The sequence below is a fragment of the Macaca thibetana genome, chromosome 16 (genome assembly GCF_024542745.1).
Source record: "Macaca thibetana thibetana isolate TM-01 chromosome 16, ASM2454274v1, whole genome shotgun sequence".
NCBI lineage: Eukaryota > Metazoa > Chordata > Mammalia > Primates > Cercopithecidae > Macaca > Macaca thibetana.
The window spans coordinates 8,131,561-8,151,902 of NC_065593.1; the positions used below are offsets into that span (position 1 = coordinate 8,131,561).

At 38.1% G+C, this 20,342-nt stretch overlaps 1 long non-coding RNA gene across 1 annotated transcript in view; it reads right to left on the reverse strand.

Annotated features, from left to right (window-relative positions):
* Positions 1–15,619: 15,619 nt before the first annotated feature.
* The window catches only part of LOC126939852 (uncharacterized), a 205,223-nt gene continuing 200,500 nt past the window's right edge, over positions 15,620–20,342 (reverse strand). The window contains exon 4 of the long non-coding RNA XR_007720472.1: positions 15,620–15,863. This is a non-coding gene — a long non-coding RNA (uncharacterized LOC126939852). The remainder of the gene's footprint in view (positions 15,864–20,342) is intronic.

A 20,342-nucleotide genomic window follows, 5' to 3' on the forward strand; every position in this document is an offset into this window, starting at 1 on the left:
TGAGCAGGCCTGATTCAATCATTGAAAACTCTTAAAGGATTCCCTGAAGAAAAAATTTTATCTGTACCTTAGATATCCAGTACGCTCTTCCTGGTGGCTGCCTTGGACATCGTCACAGCCTGTAAAACAATTCCTTACTCTCTCATTGTCTCTCTTTCTCTCTGTCTCTCCATATATATATATACACACACACACACACACACATATACATACATACACACACACACGCACACACACATATATATGTGTATATATATAATCTTTTACTGCTTTCGTTTCTCTAATTTAATCCTGACACGTACAACATATATGGTATTAATTTTAGTCTAGTTGAATGAATGTAAGAGAGAAAAAGGAAGGAAGAAAGAAGGGAAGGAAGGAAGAAGGAAGGAGGGAGGAAAGGAAGGAAGGAAGGAAGGAAAAGAGGAGAAAAGGAGGTAGAAAGAGTGAAGGAGAGAAACAGAAGAAGGAATGAGAAAGGAAGAAAAAGGAAGGAATGTGGGGAGGGAGGAAAGAAAAAGGACGAAAGGAAGATAAAGAAAGCAATATCCTCAAAAGGAGAGATTAATAAATATATTTTGCACATATAGCATTGAAAGCTATATATCAAATCATATTACAAAAACATATTTGAATAAAATTTTAAATTAACATGGAATAAAATTTACAATGGTAAAAATATTTTTAAATTACATATCATTTATGTATGCATACCTACCCAATACAGTGAACTGGACACAGGCAAATTCACAATAGTTGTGGCTAAAAATATAACAGAAGTAAGCATAATAATTATAACTGGAGAATAAAGAAAAGCTTCATGAACTGTGTCAGAAATGGAGGAAATGAAGTAACTAATTCTTATTGATTATGTGCATGAAACTATGTTGATATTTTCATAGATGTTAGCACATTTAATAATGGACATTTTTTTTCTGAGGCCTTACAGATTTTTAAAATGTTAATAAGAAGAGAAAGGGGATAACAGTAGACCGGGCTGAGGAAAGTGCATTAATGAAAACATGTACACAGGTAAGTGAATAGAATGTTCAGGGAAGAAAAGCTGATTTGTCTGCAGCACAAGGTCTGTGAAAAGATGGAGGGAAGAGAACACAGGTCTTGAATGTCATGTTATGGAGGGTGAAATTATTTGTAGGCAGTGGGAGGATTTTGTTAAAACATCAACACAGATTTTGCTGTCTCGCATTCTGAATCACACAAGTCTGACAACACACATGTCTAATTACTAGAGTAAGACCAGTGCCTCAGCCTCAAAACAAAACTTAAAATCTTCAATATTTGAAAAACAATTGGTAAAAAATACACACCCTAGGTTTTGTTCATTTTCCACATTAAAAGATCATACTTTAATCATATCTATAAAGTATCTTTATAGAAATAACTAGATTAACATTTGATTGAACAACTAAGGTAGAATCCAGAAAACTTAATCTCCACATTCAAAGATACAGACATAGGGTCTAGGTTTTACATATTAGATACACCAGAGGGCATTTGGATTAAGAAGTAAATAACAAGAAAAGTCAAAAGTCACGCTCACACAGCTGACCTCTGGCAGGCATGAGGACAGAGGTGTCTGGACCTTCAGGGCAGCAGTCCCAGAGTTTCTGGGATTCAGTCTAGAGTCACACACGTTCTCTAGAAAAGGACCAGGGCTCTCCTGGAGATTACATAAACTACTTAATATCCTTTAACAGATACTTCTGCTTCAACGAAACATAAAGGACTATTTTGCATACAAATAAAGACCCTGAATCATATATTTGGTTGAACAATGTGCTCACAAGATCAGAATGTAAAATATTTGCATAATAATGTACCCTCCATTAAAAATGTGTGTGCGTAACAAAATATGCAAAAATAAATTTTTTAAAAACTTTGTGAAATTCTGAGTGACATTCTTTTGTTGTTGGTTTGTTGGATTTTATTCAAATTATTTATTAAGATAACTGTATATTCACAAACAGTAGTAAGAAATAACAGACTGCAATCCCATGTACTCTTTATCCAGTTTCCCCTAATGATAGCATTTTGCAAAACTCTGGTACAATATCACAACCAGGATATTGACATTGACATAATATACCACCATTATTCAGATTTCTCCAGTTCTATTAGTACGTGTGTGTGTGTGTGTGTGTGTGTGTGTGTGTGTGTCCATGGGTATTTGTGCTATACAATTTGTGCTATATAATTTTATCACATCTGATCTGTGTTTGTGTGTATACACTGTAGTCACGACACTGAAGAGTTTCATCACCACAAGTAAAGTTGCCTTTTAAAATCATATCCACCTCCCTCCTGCACCCTCAATCTCCACCACTGGTCTCTAACCGATGACAACCACAATTCTCTATTTTTAATATTCTGTCATTTCAAAAATGTTATACACAAGGAATCATACCACATGTAAATTTTTGGTGTTGGCTTTTTTCACTAAGCAAAATTTTCTCAATCTTCATCCAAGTTTTTGTGCAGATCAACAGTCTGTTCTTTTTTATTGCTGGGTAGTGTTTCATGGTACAAATGTGTCAAAGTTTGTTGAACTATTCACCTGTTGAAGGACATCTGAGTTGTTTCCAATTTGGAGATAATACAAATAAAGCTGCTATGAATATTCATGTTCTCTTTTTTAATATAGACATAAGTTTTTATTTCTCTGGGGTAAATGCCAAAGAATGTAATTGCTGGATGGTAATACCCTGTTTAGTTTTATAGGAAACTGCCAAACTATTTTCCAGAGTGACTGTACCATTTTATATTCACACCAGCAATGTAGGTGATCCAGTTTCTCCACATCCTCACCAGTATTTGGTGTTGTCATTTTTCATCTTAGCCATTCTGATAGGTAGGTAGTAGTATCTCATTATTATTTTAGTATGCATTTCCGTGATGGCTAATGATGTTAAACGTCATTCATGGATCTATTTTCCATCTGTGTATCCTACTCATCACTCACTACTACAGCCTTTGGTTCAAGTCATCATTATTTCTCAAATGGATGCAATTTCTTCTGAACTGGTCTTGCATTTCTGTGCATTGCAAGTTACGTAGAATCCACTGTTTTACTTCTAGTAATGGCAGAGTAGCTAGATGTAGACCAGTTCCCCTTCTAATAACAATCATAAAAGCTCAAGAAAATACAAATAAATCTGTTTGAAGTCCTTACAGAGTTACTCAGCCAAGAGGTCGTGAAGGACCATGATCTTGGAAAGAAAGGAAAGGCAAAGATGTGGGCCTAATATTAAGCAGTGCTTTTCTGTTCAACGTATTTGCTGATTCGAAGGCAGCAGCTGAGAGGTAGCAAGCTAACAAGGCAAACAGACAGCAGTGGTTCAGAAGTTGAGCAGAACGTAATCATCTGTGAGTGGGGATGGGAGATGGAATTCAGAGCCCACCAGGGAAGAGGAACCCTGGTGAACATCTCTGGATTTTATTGTGACTCTCAAAGAGATTGTCTCCAAAAATACGGGTAAGTTGAAATACACCAGCCTTCACAAGATTGAAGAACAACCTCCCATCAGCTCAACCCCTGGTGGGATTACTCATATCTACTCCCAAACTAGTTACCTATTAGAAACTGTAATGAATCCTGGCCGAGTGTGGTGGCTCATGCCTGTAATCCCAGCACTTTGGGAGGCTGGGACAGGCAGATCACTTGACGTCAGGAGTTCGAGACCAGCTTGACCAACATCGCAAAAACCCCATCTCTACTAAAAATACAAAAATTAGCCAGGCGTGGTGTTGGGCACCTATAATCCCAGCCACTCGGGAGGCTGAGGCAGGAGAATCGCTTGAACCTGGGAGGTGGAAGTTGCAGTGAGCTGAGATTACGCCACTGCACTCCAGCCTGGGCGACAAAGCGAGACTCTGTCTCAAAAAAGGAAAAAAACAAAGAAAGAAACTCTAGTGGATCCTATCTAAACTAAAAAATATCTTATCTAGACAAAAGGTTCAAAATTACTCTGGAATATATCATAAACCAGTCACCATTTAATAAACATTACACCGGGGGATCAGACACAAAATGGCGAAAACACAAGAGAAGAAAAACATCTACGTACAAGCCAAGAAGAGATGCCAAAAAGAGATTGATGTTATTTAGACATCAATTTTAAAATAGTCGTAATTGATAGATATGTTTAAAAATTCAAAGAAGGAGAATTTAAGCAAAGAACTGGAAACAAAAAGAATCAACTAGAAATTGCATAGCTTAAAAACAGGATAATTGAAGCAAAGAACACAACAGATTGTTTAATGATAGATCAGCCCAGAGATCAGGAAACTTTTTCTGGTCCAGATAGTACATGTTTTAGGCTTTGTAGCCAGACAGTCTCTGTTGAAACTATTCACCTCTGATTGGACTGCAAAAGCTACCATTCACAATAAACAAATGAGTGGCCATAGCTGGGTTCCAATAAAGCTTCATTTACAAAAACAGATTACATCAATGATTACATAATCACAGAAAGAAAAAAGGAAGAAAAATTTGGAAAAGATTCTAAGAGACGTATGGCACATGATAAAATTTACAGAAAAAGAACAGAGGGAGAATGAAGCAGAGGTCATAATCACAAAGGTAATGGCTAAGAATGTTCTAAACTGGATGAAAAACTTCAAGCCAAAAACACAAGAAATACTACGAACCCCAAGCAGAAAATGTGAATCAGACAACTTAACTTCTAAGAGATGCTCTTCATTATTACAGCCAAAGTAATTTACTAACGCGGAAATATAATTATCCCACTTCCTTACAGAGAAAATTCTGTTTATTCCATAATAGCACTGGGGATCATAGTCTAACTTTTAACTTGTTCAGGAAACCCTTCAGAACCTGGTCCCAGCACAACTCTCAGCATCATCTGTGGACTCCCTCCTGCTCCACGCTCCTGCCACTGTGAACTTTTAACCATTTCCTGGTCTGCCCAGACAGTTCCATTGATTTACCCAAGCAGCTCTCTCTGTCTAGAACTTGCTGTCATTGATCGTCTTCCTTTAGAACAGCAAATCATCCTTAAGTCTTAGCTCAAGAGTTACCTTCTCTTTGACGCCTCTCCTGACTCTCCCATTGCTGACAGAATTGACTTCAGTCTTCTCCGTCAACCACTGCAGCCCAAGCACGTGCTATCTATCACCATCTCTGTAGCACTCAGCTCCCCTATCAGTTTGTAAGTTCCTTGAGGACAGGGACTGTGCATTTCTTATTTACATAAACCGTCAGCACCTAAAACAATGTCTATTTCACTATAAAAAAGTCCTCGGTATAGTATATATGTATGTGTATATGTGTGTGTATATATGTATGTGTATATATATACACATATATGTGTGTACATATATGTGTGTGTATACTTATGTGTGTGTATATATATGTGTGTGTGTGTGTATATATGTGTATATATGTGTGTGTGTGTGTATATAAATAGAGAGAGAGAGAGAGAGAGAGTGTTCAGGTAGAAAATCTGTCTCCAAACATATCAAAATTATTACCTCCTACTCTGCCAATGTCCGACACAATGACTGTTGGCTGTGCAGAAAAAAAAGCTGCAATCCCAAGTTGGGAAGAATTGACTGGGCAACACTCTATTTTCAAATGATCTTAAAAATGAACCCACGTGTGAAAAGATGTTCCACCCCCGCCGCTAAACGGCGTTCTACACATTTCCTTCATCTTTTTCCTGCATAATTTCTACTAGCGGGGTATGTCTCTATCATTATTTTACTAATTAAAAAACTGTGCCCCAGACACTGATTAAGATCATAGTTAACAAGAGACTGAGCTGTGTTTCCAACCCATGTCAACCTGATTCCAAAACCCGTGTTTTTTCTACTTTGCCACACTGTCCTCTGCCCTGGAATTGACTCTCCTTGAAAACTGAGAACAAACCCAGGCCACCGAAACTTCTTGAGTATCAGAAGCATATAAAACAATTCTCCATGGTTGCCTGTCTTGAATTGTGATACCATTATCCTCTTACAGACCAATTGGTGTGAAATCAGATCCTGCCTGGGAGTGGGAAAAAGAATAGAAAGGGAAGACGCTGGCTCCAAGCTCGGCAAGACACAAAAACTTACTGGAGTTCTGCAGGGGCCTGTTCAAAGCCTGGGTATATTCTGTCATTTGGCAAGAATTAAATAGAGCCTTGTGTCCTCTAAGATTATTCTGTTACCTTCAGGATTAGGTTACCCATCATTATATTTAACCTATGGGAAAAGCCAACACAAAGCTCCGCTAAAGATGTAATAGGAAGCATATAATAAAGAATCCTCATGTCAAAGAGATACAAGTTTCCCACAGAGAGCTGGCGCTGAATGGATTCTTTCTGCTTCTGCCTACCATCCCTGAGGGGAACTCAGCCTCAGAGGCCCAAAGGGATGTGAGCAAAGCAGCCCCGGCTTCCTAGAGACAGATACAGGTGCTCTGCTCTTATTCATTCATGAGCTAACTACGAAGAGGGTGCAGGAAGAAGGGAAGGGAGGTTAGAGCTGACCTTATCTTGCTTCATCTGTATGAATTCCAAAAGGCCCTGGGGAACCTGAGATTCCTAGACTTATTCCCTTCTCACGTTTCCTACTGGAAATCCCTCCAGCTGGCGGGATGCTAAAATAGGTACCATTTAGCCGGCTAATGAAGTCCATATGCAATTGTTAGAAATATAATTGACACTTCAGACTTTGGATCTCCGTTTTGCTTTGCACGGTTTTCTGCTGCCCAGCGTGGCTGCCTGATTGGAATGCTTCTGTTTTCCAAGTGTCTTTGCCCTGGCTGGAGTTAAAAGTAGACGCTTGATGTGCTAATGTCAGGTTATAATAACACCTATATGTTATGCTGATTAAATAAAATAACATTTGTAAAGCAAAGTGCCAGACACGCGGTGGCACTGTCTAAATCAGAACGGTTATTTACAATCTGCCCTCTACCCACCTTTTCCAGGCTCATTTCTCAGGACTCTGTTCCTCCCTGAGGCCTGGTCCAGCACACCTTAATGTCTATCCACACTGAAACAGTCATTGTTTCAGGCAGACATCAGTCCCTTCATACTGTCATGGTTTCATATGTGCCTGCCAAAGAGAATGCTATTGTGGTCCCAGGGTGAAGGAAGTGGTCTCATCTCCTGAGCGATAAAGTCAAGGTTTCTGAGGGTTAGAGAATAGCCTAAGTGAACTTAGACTCTCTCGGCAATATTTAAACCCTTTTGACCTTTGGGACAAAGTTGGCACTCAGTTTATAGTTGTCAGATGAATGAATACATAAGAGAAGAGAATTCAGAAAGACTCTGGAACTTCAGTGTATTAAAAAAATCACCAGGGAGATTTGTTAAAATGACAGGCTGTCTGCGATGTTTTCCCCTTACAGATACGGGACACAGAAATTCAAACCCCTCAGTTATTCATGTAACACACACACACACACATACACACACACACACACGCTCACAAAGACACAGTAATTGGCCAAATGTGTAAATAATACAAGAACATAATTTTGAAGAGAGAATAGTATAGTAGTATATGATACTGCAAAGAATGATACCATCAATTTGCGACTAACAGCCTCTAATCACCTGGATTTCAAAACAAGATGATAAGGATAGATTTTTCTGCCTTCTAGTTTATATATGGCGGAGTACTGAGAGCACATTTAGAAGGTAATAACATGTAAACAGCAATTACTGTTACTGAGGAAAAGTACAAAGAATTCTGTTCTTTATGTCCATGATGTAATTGCTTATGACAGCTCCATGAAGCAAATGTATACATATGTATGAATATATTGTTATATATGATTACCAATGTATATACAAGAGTGCACATATTTACACATACCCATCTTACAAGCAAGAAAGTCTCAGAAAGGCTAAAAAAGGTAACTAAGATCATAAAGGGTCAAGATTCAAATTCAGCACCTTCTAATTCCAAAACCTGTGCTCTTTTTTTTTTTTTTTTTTTTTTTTTTTTTTTTTGAGACGGAGTCTCGCTGTGTCTCCCAGGCTGGAGTGCAGTGGCGTGATCTCGGCTCACTGCAAGCTCCGCCTCCCGGGTTCACGCCATTCTCCCGCCTCAGCCTCCCAAGTAGCTGAGACTACAGGCGCCCACCAGCACGCCCGGCTAGTTTTTTGTATTTTTAGTAGAGACGGGGTTTCACCATGTTAGCCAGGATGGTCTCGATCTCCTGACCTCGTGATCCACCCGCCTCGGCCTCCCAAAGTGCTGGGATTACAGGCTTGAGCCACCGCGCCCGGCCCCTGTGCTCTTAACCACAACTCTTCACAGTGTTTTCCAATGATGTGAAAACAGAGGCCAGTGTGAAAAGCCCTGCGCTTATTCCAGTACTTCAGTGAAATCATCCACAGTTATTGAACTTAGGGACTCAACTCCACAGTCCCCCCTTGACTCGGAAGCAAAATTCAAGTACTGAAGTATATTGCATAATTATATTCCCGGATCTTGTTCTTGAAGCAGCTGAGGACTGTTCATGTTTTCTGAGGGTCCACTGGATTCACAGAGAATGGGAAGGCAATTCTCCTGTACCAAGGGTTTACTGTCTGCAAGGAACGGGACTGGAGGCTTAACACACTGCATTTCCTTCAGTGAAATGAACAAGGTGAAACTTCGGTCTAATGGAAACTGAGAGAAATAGTTTCTTCACTGTGTTGTTCTCACTCCTTACCTGATTTTCCTTAGTGTCAGGAAAGGCACATTTTGTTCACAGAAAGGCATTTATGAGGTGTGATTTTACCATCTCAGAGAGTCCCTGAGTCAAGTCCGCGACCCCCGCTGCCCCTGTGCATGCTGTGTCTGACGGTCCATAATTCAAGATTAATGGCTGCTTTAAATCGCTTATCCCCTGTGAAAGTGCCAGGGACCAGGAGTGGTAGCAGGGTCATGCTAGAAATATTTATCTTAGATTTGCATATATGTGGTTGGAGAAACTCAACGTGAAGTTAGAATGGGGCAGACCAGAGACAAAGAGATGTCATCCACGTGGGAAAGGGTGCCAGAGGCGCTGAACCGCAGGCTGAGTCCCTGGACCACATTTTGAGCTTTATGGCAAATAGTTGTTCCTTTTGTCTTCTTTTTTTCACTCCAGTCCTTCCTCCTTCCTGCCATGTTTTCTGCCCCAAAATATGTTTCTATGAGCTGTTAGTACTTCTACTAAGTTAGTCCAAAGCTGCCTCTTTCTATATTTTACGCCCAGCCTAAAAGTTTACCTGTACATACTGAACACTAACCTAACTGGACGTGTAAACCGACTGTAACTTACTCTTGTGCCAATCACTGAGTTTTGGCCAATCACAGGCAGCCAACTGTTCAAACCCTGTAACAAATAAGGCAAACGCTGAGCTGCAACCAATCTGGCTGTTTCTGTCCGTAAATTTCCAACCACACAGCAGGATTGAAGCCTCTCTGAATCTATTCCTCTTCAGAGACTGCCCGATTTGTGAATGATTTTTCACTCAGTTAAACTCTGTTAAATTTAATGTTCTAAGGGTTTTACCACTTTCTTTGCTTTCCAAAATGCCAGTTTTTGAACTGCTCATCTAAGAACCCATGGGAGAGGTTGTTTTGAAAATAGGTATTTTCAGGTCCCGCTCCGAAAATCCTTTGATCCGGTAGTTCTGGAGTGGGGCCCAGGAAGCTGGATTTTAAATAATTCAGAGGCAGAGCCAGATTCCCAGCTTCTGGTGACCTTGGAAACAGCAATACAGCAATTCTAGAGAAACTTTGCTTCATGAGCTTTCTCACTGCCCTGAAAGCCTGGAGACCTGCAGGGTAGGCTATATTAATATTTCATGTCTTCTAAATCAGTTTTCAAAAGTCATTAAGCCATTAAATTTGATTTCCCTGAAAGGTATACATTGACTTAATCCACAGGGTAGCACATACAGACATTTGGAGTTTTGCTGCATTCCTTCTATTTTCCACCCAGAGGCAGATATATTTAATCCCTCAAGTCACCAGCATCTCACTTCCTAGCCTTCTCTCTCCATGCCCTTCCATAACTCAGGCATTCTAAATTATTTACCCGCTCAGCTTCACCCTCTACATTTTCTTCTAAGAATTTTTTCATTACAACGTAAGATCAGGGTTCAGAAATACTCTTGCCCCTCTTCCAGTAGAAGGGTTGACATCTCTTAATGCAAAGGAGAAAGGAAGCAAAGGATCAAGCGTCCGCTGATCTCCTGACTTGATTCTTACAAAGGTCGTTTATCTTAGGTTGAGCTTTGATCAAAACAGAGCAAAGTTTATGTTCATAAAAACACATTTCGATAAACCCCACAAGTGCAAATGTGGAAGATCATGGGCTTTATCTTCGGTGACCATTTTCTCAGCAGTCTCCTGGAAGTGGCTTTCACAAGCCAGTGAAATGTCAGATGGATGAATATATAAACACACCTTCTATCTCCATGTTTAGTGACATCTCCTTGGTAGCTTGAAAATGGCCATGGTTGGAGTGTTTACACCATAAAAATGAGCAAAATGCTACCAATCAGGTCTCGCTTTATCAGAAGACTGGTTTGCCAGCAACCTGCTGTGCCAATGATGCATCTACTTTGCTTCCTAAATAACTGTCTTCCTGGTAATCTTAGCTTTGTAAAGCTGGCTGCTTTGAATATTCACCAGACCAAGTCCTCTACAAATTCACAAATCCGTGTGTTCTATCTCAATTATAAGCCTATCCCTCCCTATAAAAGTATCACCGTCCTAACCTTTAGAGTAATTCCTCCTTGCACTTCTGTATTGCTTTAATATCAAGTGTATATCTATATATTTTACCATACTTGTGAACTTAAAAAAATGTGATATCCCTGTTAAGTGTCTTTTAATCGATAAGTTCCCCTTTTATTCTTTTATTTTTCTTACAATTTATCTGTTGAGAAACATAAGCCTTTGACGCATGAATATTCCCACAGCCTGAATTTTACAGATTGCACACTCATGGCGCAATTTAATATAGCCCTCTGTCCTCTGTATTTCCTGCATGGTAGCATCTAGATCTAAAGGCTTGATCAGACTTGGGTTTTACACTTCCACAAGATAAAGGTGGCACTGTGGTCTCTCATTAGAAGACATGTAATATCTAGTTGTTTGTTTCCTTACAATGTTCAGTCATTGATGCCCAATGCTTAGATCCATTAATTCACTGGAGATTGCAAAATACCAATAATCTAATTCTCTCATTTCTTTTTCTCATGAATCAGTTGAAATACTCTGAAAAGAGATGTTTTCTCTCACCTACTAATTAGCAACCCATGGCACAGATCAAATAGGGAAACACAGAATAAATGGTTGATTCTCTTCCTTTTTTTTTAACCAACTTTTACAATGAGTTGATTCCTCTATCTTTGCAATTTAACAATTCTGTTGTTTTAATAAATTAATAAAACAAAGAGGTGCATAAATGCAAAAATACTCAATCCAGAAGCCAGCCTCCTACCTCATTAAAAAATACTTGAAGGATTTCTATGGAAATCAGGGACAATTGAAGAATGTTCATCAATAGTGATCATGGACATTTGTTTTCTTCCCCATTCTGGAGGCACCAGCCAATATTATTAACCAACTGTAAGAAATTAGAGGTGAAAGCATTGGGAAAGAGGAGGTAAACTTGTCACTCGTAGTATATGATATGATTGTACTCTTGAAACATACTAGAGAATCAGCTCAAAACACCATTAAAACAATATAAGAACTTAGTAAGTGCCCACCTCATGCTCCCATGTCAATCATTTGCCTCTGGTTGCCTTCCTTCTCTGCCACCGGGATGAGGAGGGAGGATGCAATCTCCTGACCAGGTGATTCCCCTGAGTACCACTGGCCCTGAGAAGAGGATGTGGGTAAGGGCACCAGCCACATCCACTGCACTCAGTACAGCCTTTGCTCATGACATAATATATAAAATCAACTTGAGAGCAAAACATAAAGAACCACAACATCAAAACACACTGAAGCCCTTTACTCACCAATATTTGCCATTTGGAAGGCAAACATAGCCTGGGCTATAGAGTCAGACAGACTGGTTTTGAGTTCTAGCTCCATAATTATGACATGAGAAAACTGTCTAATTTTGGCCTAAATTTTCTCTTCTGTAAAATGGACACAATTATTTTGTAAAAGCCTACTTTAAAGAGTAGCTATAAAGATTAAAAGAGACCCGGTTTCAGTATGAACAGCACTGTCTGAAATGTGGTATAAGCTCACCAAGCTTTAGCTGATTGTTCCTTTGACACTATGTAATCTAAGTTTGACCCTCTTACAAAATAAACAAGAAATAAATGAATAGCTAAACACACAAAGCCTGTGCTTCATTTAATATTACTCTAACTCCAGTGCCGGCATTTTCTCTTCAAAATATATTGACTTCCTGCCCCCACCCCCTGTTGCACCTGTGAGCTCTGAAACACACCACCTGTCTCAACCCTGAGATATTAATATATAGAAAATAAATTAAGCCTGTTCATTAACCATAGAAAACTAACACTTATGATCTGGGCATAATTTTAAAGAGAATTTAGACATGCTAAAATTTTTCTTCATATGGAATTTTGGGACTATATTAATCAAATTATATATCAATAGTAATTTCTTTCTGAATACAAAAGCATTATATACACATTGTAAACACTTTACAAAATACAGTTAGCAAAATAAAAAGCAATTTAAATCCTACCACATAAAACACTCAATATTATCATTTATGCTTATCTTTCTAGACTTTTGGTGCACAAACATTAATTACTAGATTATTTTAATACAAAGCTGTATTCATAGTGCGTGTAATGCTTTGTAACTTTCTTTTGTCATTTCAGAGGATATCACATCTTTTTAGATCATTAAAAGTTTTATAATCTTATTTAAATTGCACAGAATAGCCAAATCGTAGATACGGATATGAATAAATACGATTAGGAATGTGCATAGGTATAAATATATGTATAAATATATACATACAAACATTACATGAAATATTAATATTATATAACATATACATATTTAATAAAATATATTTATACATATTGCACAAAAAGTAGGTTTTATTTTTAAATAAATCCAAATTATACTTTTTAAAACAATTTCTGTCCTTGCCATGTAATTGAAATTCTATGCAAATTTTAAAATGCAGAATGATTATCATTATATATTATATATATATACATATGTATACATATTTAAATCATTTTAACGATTGCTTTTAGCACCTGCTGGGGAAAAGCACCATAGGTGTTATAAAGATGGATAAGAAACAGATGCTGTTAGAAAAGTCTCCCGGTCAACACGCGGGGACAGATCTGGGCACAAATAATTATAATATAAGGGACATAAAATGTTTTAATGATTGTACTAAAAAATACCAAACAGAAAGAGATCATGTGATCTTTTTATCTCTCTGGAGGTAGAAAGAGGAGGAGAAAGAAAGCTGTCACAGAGGAAATGGAATTTTCACTAGTGTTTGTTGGATGGAGAATGGAAGGGAAAATATTTTGTCTGAGAGAAAACATGAGCGAAGACACAGTGCAGCTCCAGTCGCAGTATGCTCCCAGATGAATTTCAAATTGATTCAGTTCCAAACACTGATAGAATTTTCTGAACTGTGCCCACTACTAAGACATTCGGTGGGCAACAATCTTTCATGGCGCCTTTAAAGTTGTTCTCATGGTGACAAATCCCTCACTGAAGCCAAATGAAGTGTATTTCCCTGAATACCACACACACACACACACACACACACACACACACACACAGTTGGCCCTTCATATCCACGCATTCTACATCCAGGAATTCGATCAATGACGGATTGAAAATATTCCAAAAAAAATTATTTCTGTAGCCAAAAAATAGTACAGTCTTCCTTTTCTTGTCATGATTCCCTAAACAATACACCACAGCAGCTATTTACATAGCATTTACATTGTATTAGCTATTATAAGTAATCTAGAGGTGATTTAAAGTGTTAGGGAGCACATGCAAAGGTTACATGCAAATACTACAACATTGTATGTAAGAGACTTGAAGAGCATCCACTGATTTCTGGTATCCAGGGGAGGTCCTGGAATCAATTCCCCCTGGATACCAAGGGACAACTGTATACACACACACACACACACACACACACAAACACACATCTGTATATTTAGATACCTCATCTTTGGAATGCTTACGTATTCTTTGAAGTATGTTATATATATATATTTATTTATTTACATACATATATTATTTTCCTTTGGAAATGAAGAGTTATGATATCATATGAAGTGATTGCACCTCTTAGTGGATCTTAGGGCAGGAAACTGACTTGGTTCTGAGTGTGCTTACCCTGCCCCTGATCATAATAACTGGACTAAAATGTGCTCGCTGGAATTCTCAAGCCATCCCTAAGTCTGGAGAATAACTAAATTCCCTATTAGACAGCCAATTTGCTGTGAGGGAAATTAAGTTATTATTGCCTCCTGAATGTCAGCTGGCAGGCTCCATCTCTGGCTAATGCCTGTAATTATACAAACAGCCTTCTGAGCACAGCCCGTATGGCAGCTGCATATGGCATTTACAGTTGTTATAATAACACAACAGCCAGCCAAGAAGCACAACACAAGCGCACCTCTAACCCGCAAGTGACCTGCTAATTAGCAGCTGTGCGGGGTTAACCGAAAGAGCACCTCATATAGGGCAGTGTGTTGTGAATATAAACACTGACCCAGTAAATGGGACAATGTGCGCCAGGAGGAGCTTACTCATACCCTGCCTGTGTTGGTCAAACAAATGGGAAAAACAGAGAGTCAGCAGGGAGACCCTGTAAAATGAATACAACACTGAGAAGAGGGAATCTGAATTATAACTATATGATATGAGAGCCCCTGAATCATAAGTATAGAACTGATCTTTGCGTTTGGACATTGAGGTTAAATGTGTCAAGTCCCAAGACCCCGCTCTCCATCTTGGCTCCAACGGCTTCTTCTCTCTTTCCATTGCATTATCTCATTTATGGTTGTCCTAAGGCTTCTTTTTGTTTCCCACTCAGAAGTTTGGTTTGTTTTGCTTTCTGTGCTCAGAAGGCTGTTTGTATAATTACACTATGACCGAGTCCCATGTTGAAAAGTGAAATGCTTCCTAATATTTCTCTTTCTTCCATCCAATTGCTCTAAAACACTGTGTCTGCATCCATCTAGTTTCTTCTAATCTTAATTCCAAGTTCTGCTATTGTCAAACATTTGAAAGTTGTTCTTAATAATTGGCATTTACAAAGGCAACAAAATGCTTAGGTGAAACAAACAAACACATAGGGATTGTGAGGACTGCTCACATGGACTCTGCTCCCAGCTTCTTCCTTTTTTGTTCTATTTGCCTCATTGTAGCAGTAATCTTTTCTCTTAATCTTTCTTCCTAACAAAATTAAATTTCTTTTCTCGTTTCCCTTATACAACTTGTATCACTTATAATGTCACAAAGTGAACAGATAACAAATTAGATGATCATTTACCATAAAAACAAATTGGGTACACTAGCAGTTTAAACCTGCTTGGTAATAATAATTAATGATAACAGCAGTATGTATTAGGTGCAACATGGTACTGAACACTTTACATGCGTAATCTCATTCTATTCTCATAATAATTCTATTATGCATGTTCCATTAATATGTCATTTTATAGATTAGAGAATGGCTCTTAGAGAAATCAGTACTTGCTCAAAATCTCGCAGTCAGCATAAAAGCTACAATTCAAGTGGGACGGATCTTACTCCAGAACCGAAGGGCTTCTCCACAGTCAGTTAAGAGCTCACTGCTCAGCACTCTGGTCTCCTCATGGATACAGGCGGAATGGTCTCCAAGGGTCCCTTCAGTCCTATAAAATATGAGGAGACATATAAATATAAAATGCAATCCTGGATAACCTTCCCATCTGTTTATAAATTGGAAGACAAAAGCAACTTAAATCAATGTGTGTTATATTTAGTAATTCACCAGTTTATTATTGATTTTTGAAGTCTTTTTATTGGAGAAGTAATTTGAGGCCTTCCATTCAAGATGGCGGGTCCATCACACGCCTCCTCTTCCCCTTCTCTTCCAACCTTCAGGAAAATGTCGGTGTCATTATGCAAGGAAATAAACCCATGGCCACATAGGAAGGGGAATGGCTGATGCCAGCGGACAAGCAATTCCAGAATATTTTGGATGTCAGAGGCAGATGGGAGTGTATACGGAGTGAAATAGAGGAGAGAACTGGGCATCCTGGCAGGAGACACCTCCAGGTAGATCCATGAGGACCTGTGATTTTTATTTTTCACTTTTTAGCAGCCTAGTTTTTTCTTTGGTTACTTTTATTTTTTATTTTTTTTAATTTTTACATTCAGGGATTTATTATATAGGTAAACAAATTTCCCAGGAAGAGTTTCTATTACGAGTTGCTCGTGGTACTGAGTAAAGCCCTTATGGTTCTGCACTTGAATAACCTTAACTTCATAGGCAGTAAGTTCTGTTACTTTAGGCCACCTTGAAGGGAAACCAGCCTCCCTCTTCCCAGAAGCCCAGCAGCAAGACAGACCTACCTATAAATGTACACAGAAACTTTACATCAACTCCATACAACTATCAGCATGCTTCCTAATTCTTACATATAAAAAGGAAACCAAGAAGTATAAGGTATATGATAAAAACCAGCAGCGTGGAAAAAAGAAAGACCACATAAATGAGCAGAAATAACCCCCAAAATCAGGTAAAATAATAACAAATAAGATTGTTATATGTCTTAGCCTCAATAAAATTTGAGAGGAAATGAATCTATTAAAAATACAATGCTGATTCACAATAGCAAAGACATGGAATCACCCTAAATGCCCTTCAGTGGTAGCCTGGATAAAGAAAATGTGGTACATACACACCATGGAATACTATGCAACCATAAAAAAAAAAAAAAACAAGATCACGTCCTTTGCAGGAACATGAAAGGAACTGGAGGCCGTCATTGTTGGCAAATTAATACAGAAACAGAAAACCAAATACCACATGTTCTCACTTACAAATGGGAGCTAAATGATGGGAACACATGGACACAAAGAGGGGAACAACAGGCACCTGGACCTACTTGAGGGTGGAGGACGGGAGGAGGGAGAGTATCAGAAAAAAATAACTGTTTTGTTACTAGCCTTAATACCTGGATGATGAAATAGGCTGTACAACAAACTCCCATGACATGAATTTGCCCGTATAACAAACCCCTGAACGTACAATAAAAGTTAAAAGAAGAAAAAAAAAACTTTACAAAAGGAAAAATAGGGTACTAGAAGGTGAAAAATAAAAATATATTAAAGAGTTATTAGAAATTAAAAATAAAATATCAGTAGAATGATTGCAAGATAGAGTTAGGGTACATCTCCTAAAACGTTGATCAGAATTATAGAAGTAAATAGAATGAAGAAGGCAAGTAAGAGTTAGTTCCAGGCAGTCAAACATCTTAGTAAAAGAAGTAACTAGAAAAGAGATCAGAAAATGGAGGCCAGGCATAATGGCTCGCGCCTATAATCCAAGCACTTTAGGAGGCTGAGGCGGGCAGATCACCTGAGGACAGGAGTTTGAGACCATCTTGGCCAACATGGAAGACCCCATCTCTACTAAAAGTACAAAAATTAGCCAGGCATGGTGGTACACGCCTGTAATCCCAGCTACTAAAGACGCTGAGGCACCAGAATTGCTTGAACCTGGGAAGTGGAGGTTGCAGTGAGCCGGTATTATACCACTGCATCCCAGTCTGGGCAAGAAAGAAAAAAAAAGAAAAAAGGAAAGAAAAGAAAAGAAAAAGGAGAGAGAAAAAGAGAAAGAAAAGAAAGAGAAAAAGAGAAAGAGAAAGAAAGGAAAGAAAGAAAAAAAGAAAAAGAGAAAGAAAAAAGAGAGAAAGGGAGGAAGGCAGGAAAAAGAAAGAAAAGGAAAAGAAAATGATCAAATGTGCAATAAAAGAAACTCCAGAAAAAAACACAAAATTATTCAGCATCAAAAGAGTATAGTGTGAAGATTAAGATAAATGACAGAAGACCACATCTGAAACGGTGTCAGGAAACTTAAGAACGGCATGGATTTAACAAAATAAATAACGTCTGAAAACTTCCAGAAGAGAAAGGGAGAAAAATTCTTATCTCCCAAAAGGAGCAACAGTCTGATTTCTCATGAACACCACTGGCTACTAAAAGATACTGCTTTCATGGTTCTGAGCGTAATTTTTTAAACTTAGACTTCATGTTTTAGAACATGTGTAGATACACAGAATAATTTATAAGATGGTGTACAGAACGATTTGTAAGATATTTTACAGAGTTGCCATAAACCTGGCACTCAGCCTCCTCTGTTATTAATATTTTTCAATCTTTTTGTTACATTTGTTACAATGGCACACTTATTACAATGAATGAACCATACTTATTCAGATGTCCTTAGCTTCCACCCAATGTCCTTTTTCTGTTCCAGGACCCCATCCAGTGTGCCACTTGTCATGTCTTCTTAGACTCTCTTTGATTGTGACAGTTTCTCAAACTTCCTTGTGTTTAATGACCTTGACAGTTTTGAGGAGTATTGGTCTGATTTTGTAGGATGTCCTTCTCTTACAAGGTGCCTAATTTTTTTCTCATGTGTAGACTGAGGTTATGGGGTTAGGGGAAGAAGATCGCAGAAGTAAAGCATCATTCTCATCACTTCCTACCAAGGGTAAATACTATCAACAAGACATCACTATGGATGTTGACCTTTATCACCTGGCTAGGGTGAGGTTTGTCAGATTTTCCTGTGGTAACGTTACTCTTTTTCCCCCTTTTCATACTGTACTATGCACAGCCCACATTTAAGGAATGGGGACTCACGATCCACCTCCATGAAAGTAGAACATCCATATAAGTTATTTAGACTATGTCTGCTGAGAGATTTTCCTCTTTCCCCCATTAATCAATCATTTCCTTATATCAGTTTGGACTCACTGATATTCATTTTATAATTTGAGTTATAATCCAATATTACTTTTTTACTTCACTCAAATTATTCCAGCCTTGGCCATAGGAGTGCTTTCTGTTGGCTTCTGTGTACCTTTGACATAACCGCATCAATGTGTGTTTGTTGTGGTTTTGTTTGGAATTTTTTTTTTTTTTTTTTGGTTTTTGAGCACCTCCTTACTTTCTATCATGACAAGCTACTCCAGGCTCATCTTGTATATTTCCTGACCTGATCCTAAAATCAGCCATTTATCCAAAGAGCCTTGCCTCTTTTATTGAAGGTAGTATTTGAAAATAAGATCTGAGGAAGGTGTATTCCTTACTACTGGGGTATTACTGCTTCCAGGCTCTCTAAGCTGGCAGAGCAAAGAAATATATGTGTGTATACTGTTACATATTTATGCACACATCTATAAATATTTCTATAAGTAACCATCTGGGTCTATATTAAGCTAAATATGAATTCGTACTGATGTCTCCAGCTATAATTCACTACCATCTGGATTATTCTAACTCCCTCCTTGCTTATCTGTAAACTACCATTCCCATAGTAAGAAACCTGTTTTCCACTATCTGCCATCCAGTTACTTAATTGTTCAATTCCAGTATACATATACAGTATCCGAATTGTTAACTCTACACCCATGGGAAGCAACTTTATCAACTAAGGTATAGTCCTTTTGTGCAGTTCCTTTTACCTTTAGAATTGCAGAATCCACCCATTTTCAGAGTTACTTAGGTCTGAACTTTTCCTGTCATAAACGTCACTGAGGTTGGATTGATTTTGTTTAATTTGCACACATCAAAGTTTACTCTACTATAACATTCTATGGTTTTGTCAAATGCATTATGTCTGTATCCACCATTATAGTATCAAACTAAAGGGTTTCATCACTCTAAAAAATTATCTAGGTTTTACCCGTTCAATCCTCCCCACTTTCCCCCAAACATGTGGCAACCACTGGTCTTTTCCCTAGTTTTGTATTTTCCAGTATGTCCTAGAGTTGAAATTATGTAAAGTGTATCCCTTTCAGACTGCCTTTTTTCACTTAGTAATATGTGTTTAAGATTCCTCAATGTGTTTTCATGGCTAGATCATTTCTTTTTAATGTTGAAAATTCCAAATAATATTCTGTTGTATGAATGTACAAATGTTTATTTAGTCATTTACCTATTGAAGGACATCTTGGTTGCCTCCATTTTGTGGTGATGATGAATAAAGCTGCTACAAATATCTAAGTACATTGCTGAGTTTTGTGGCAAAACTGTAACTGTGAAAAAAAACCTGCCAATCTGTCTTTCAAAATAGCTGTATCACTATGCATTTAACCCGGCAATGTTGGTATACATGT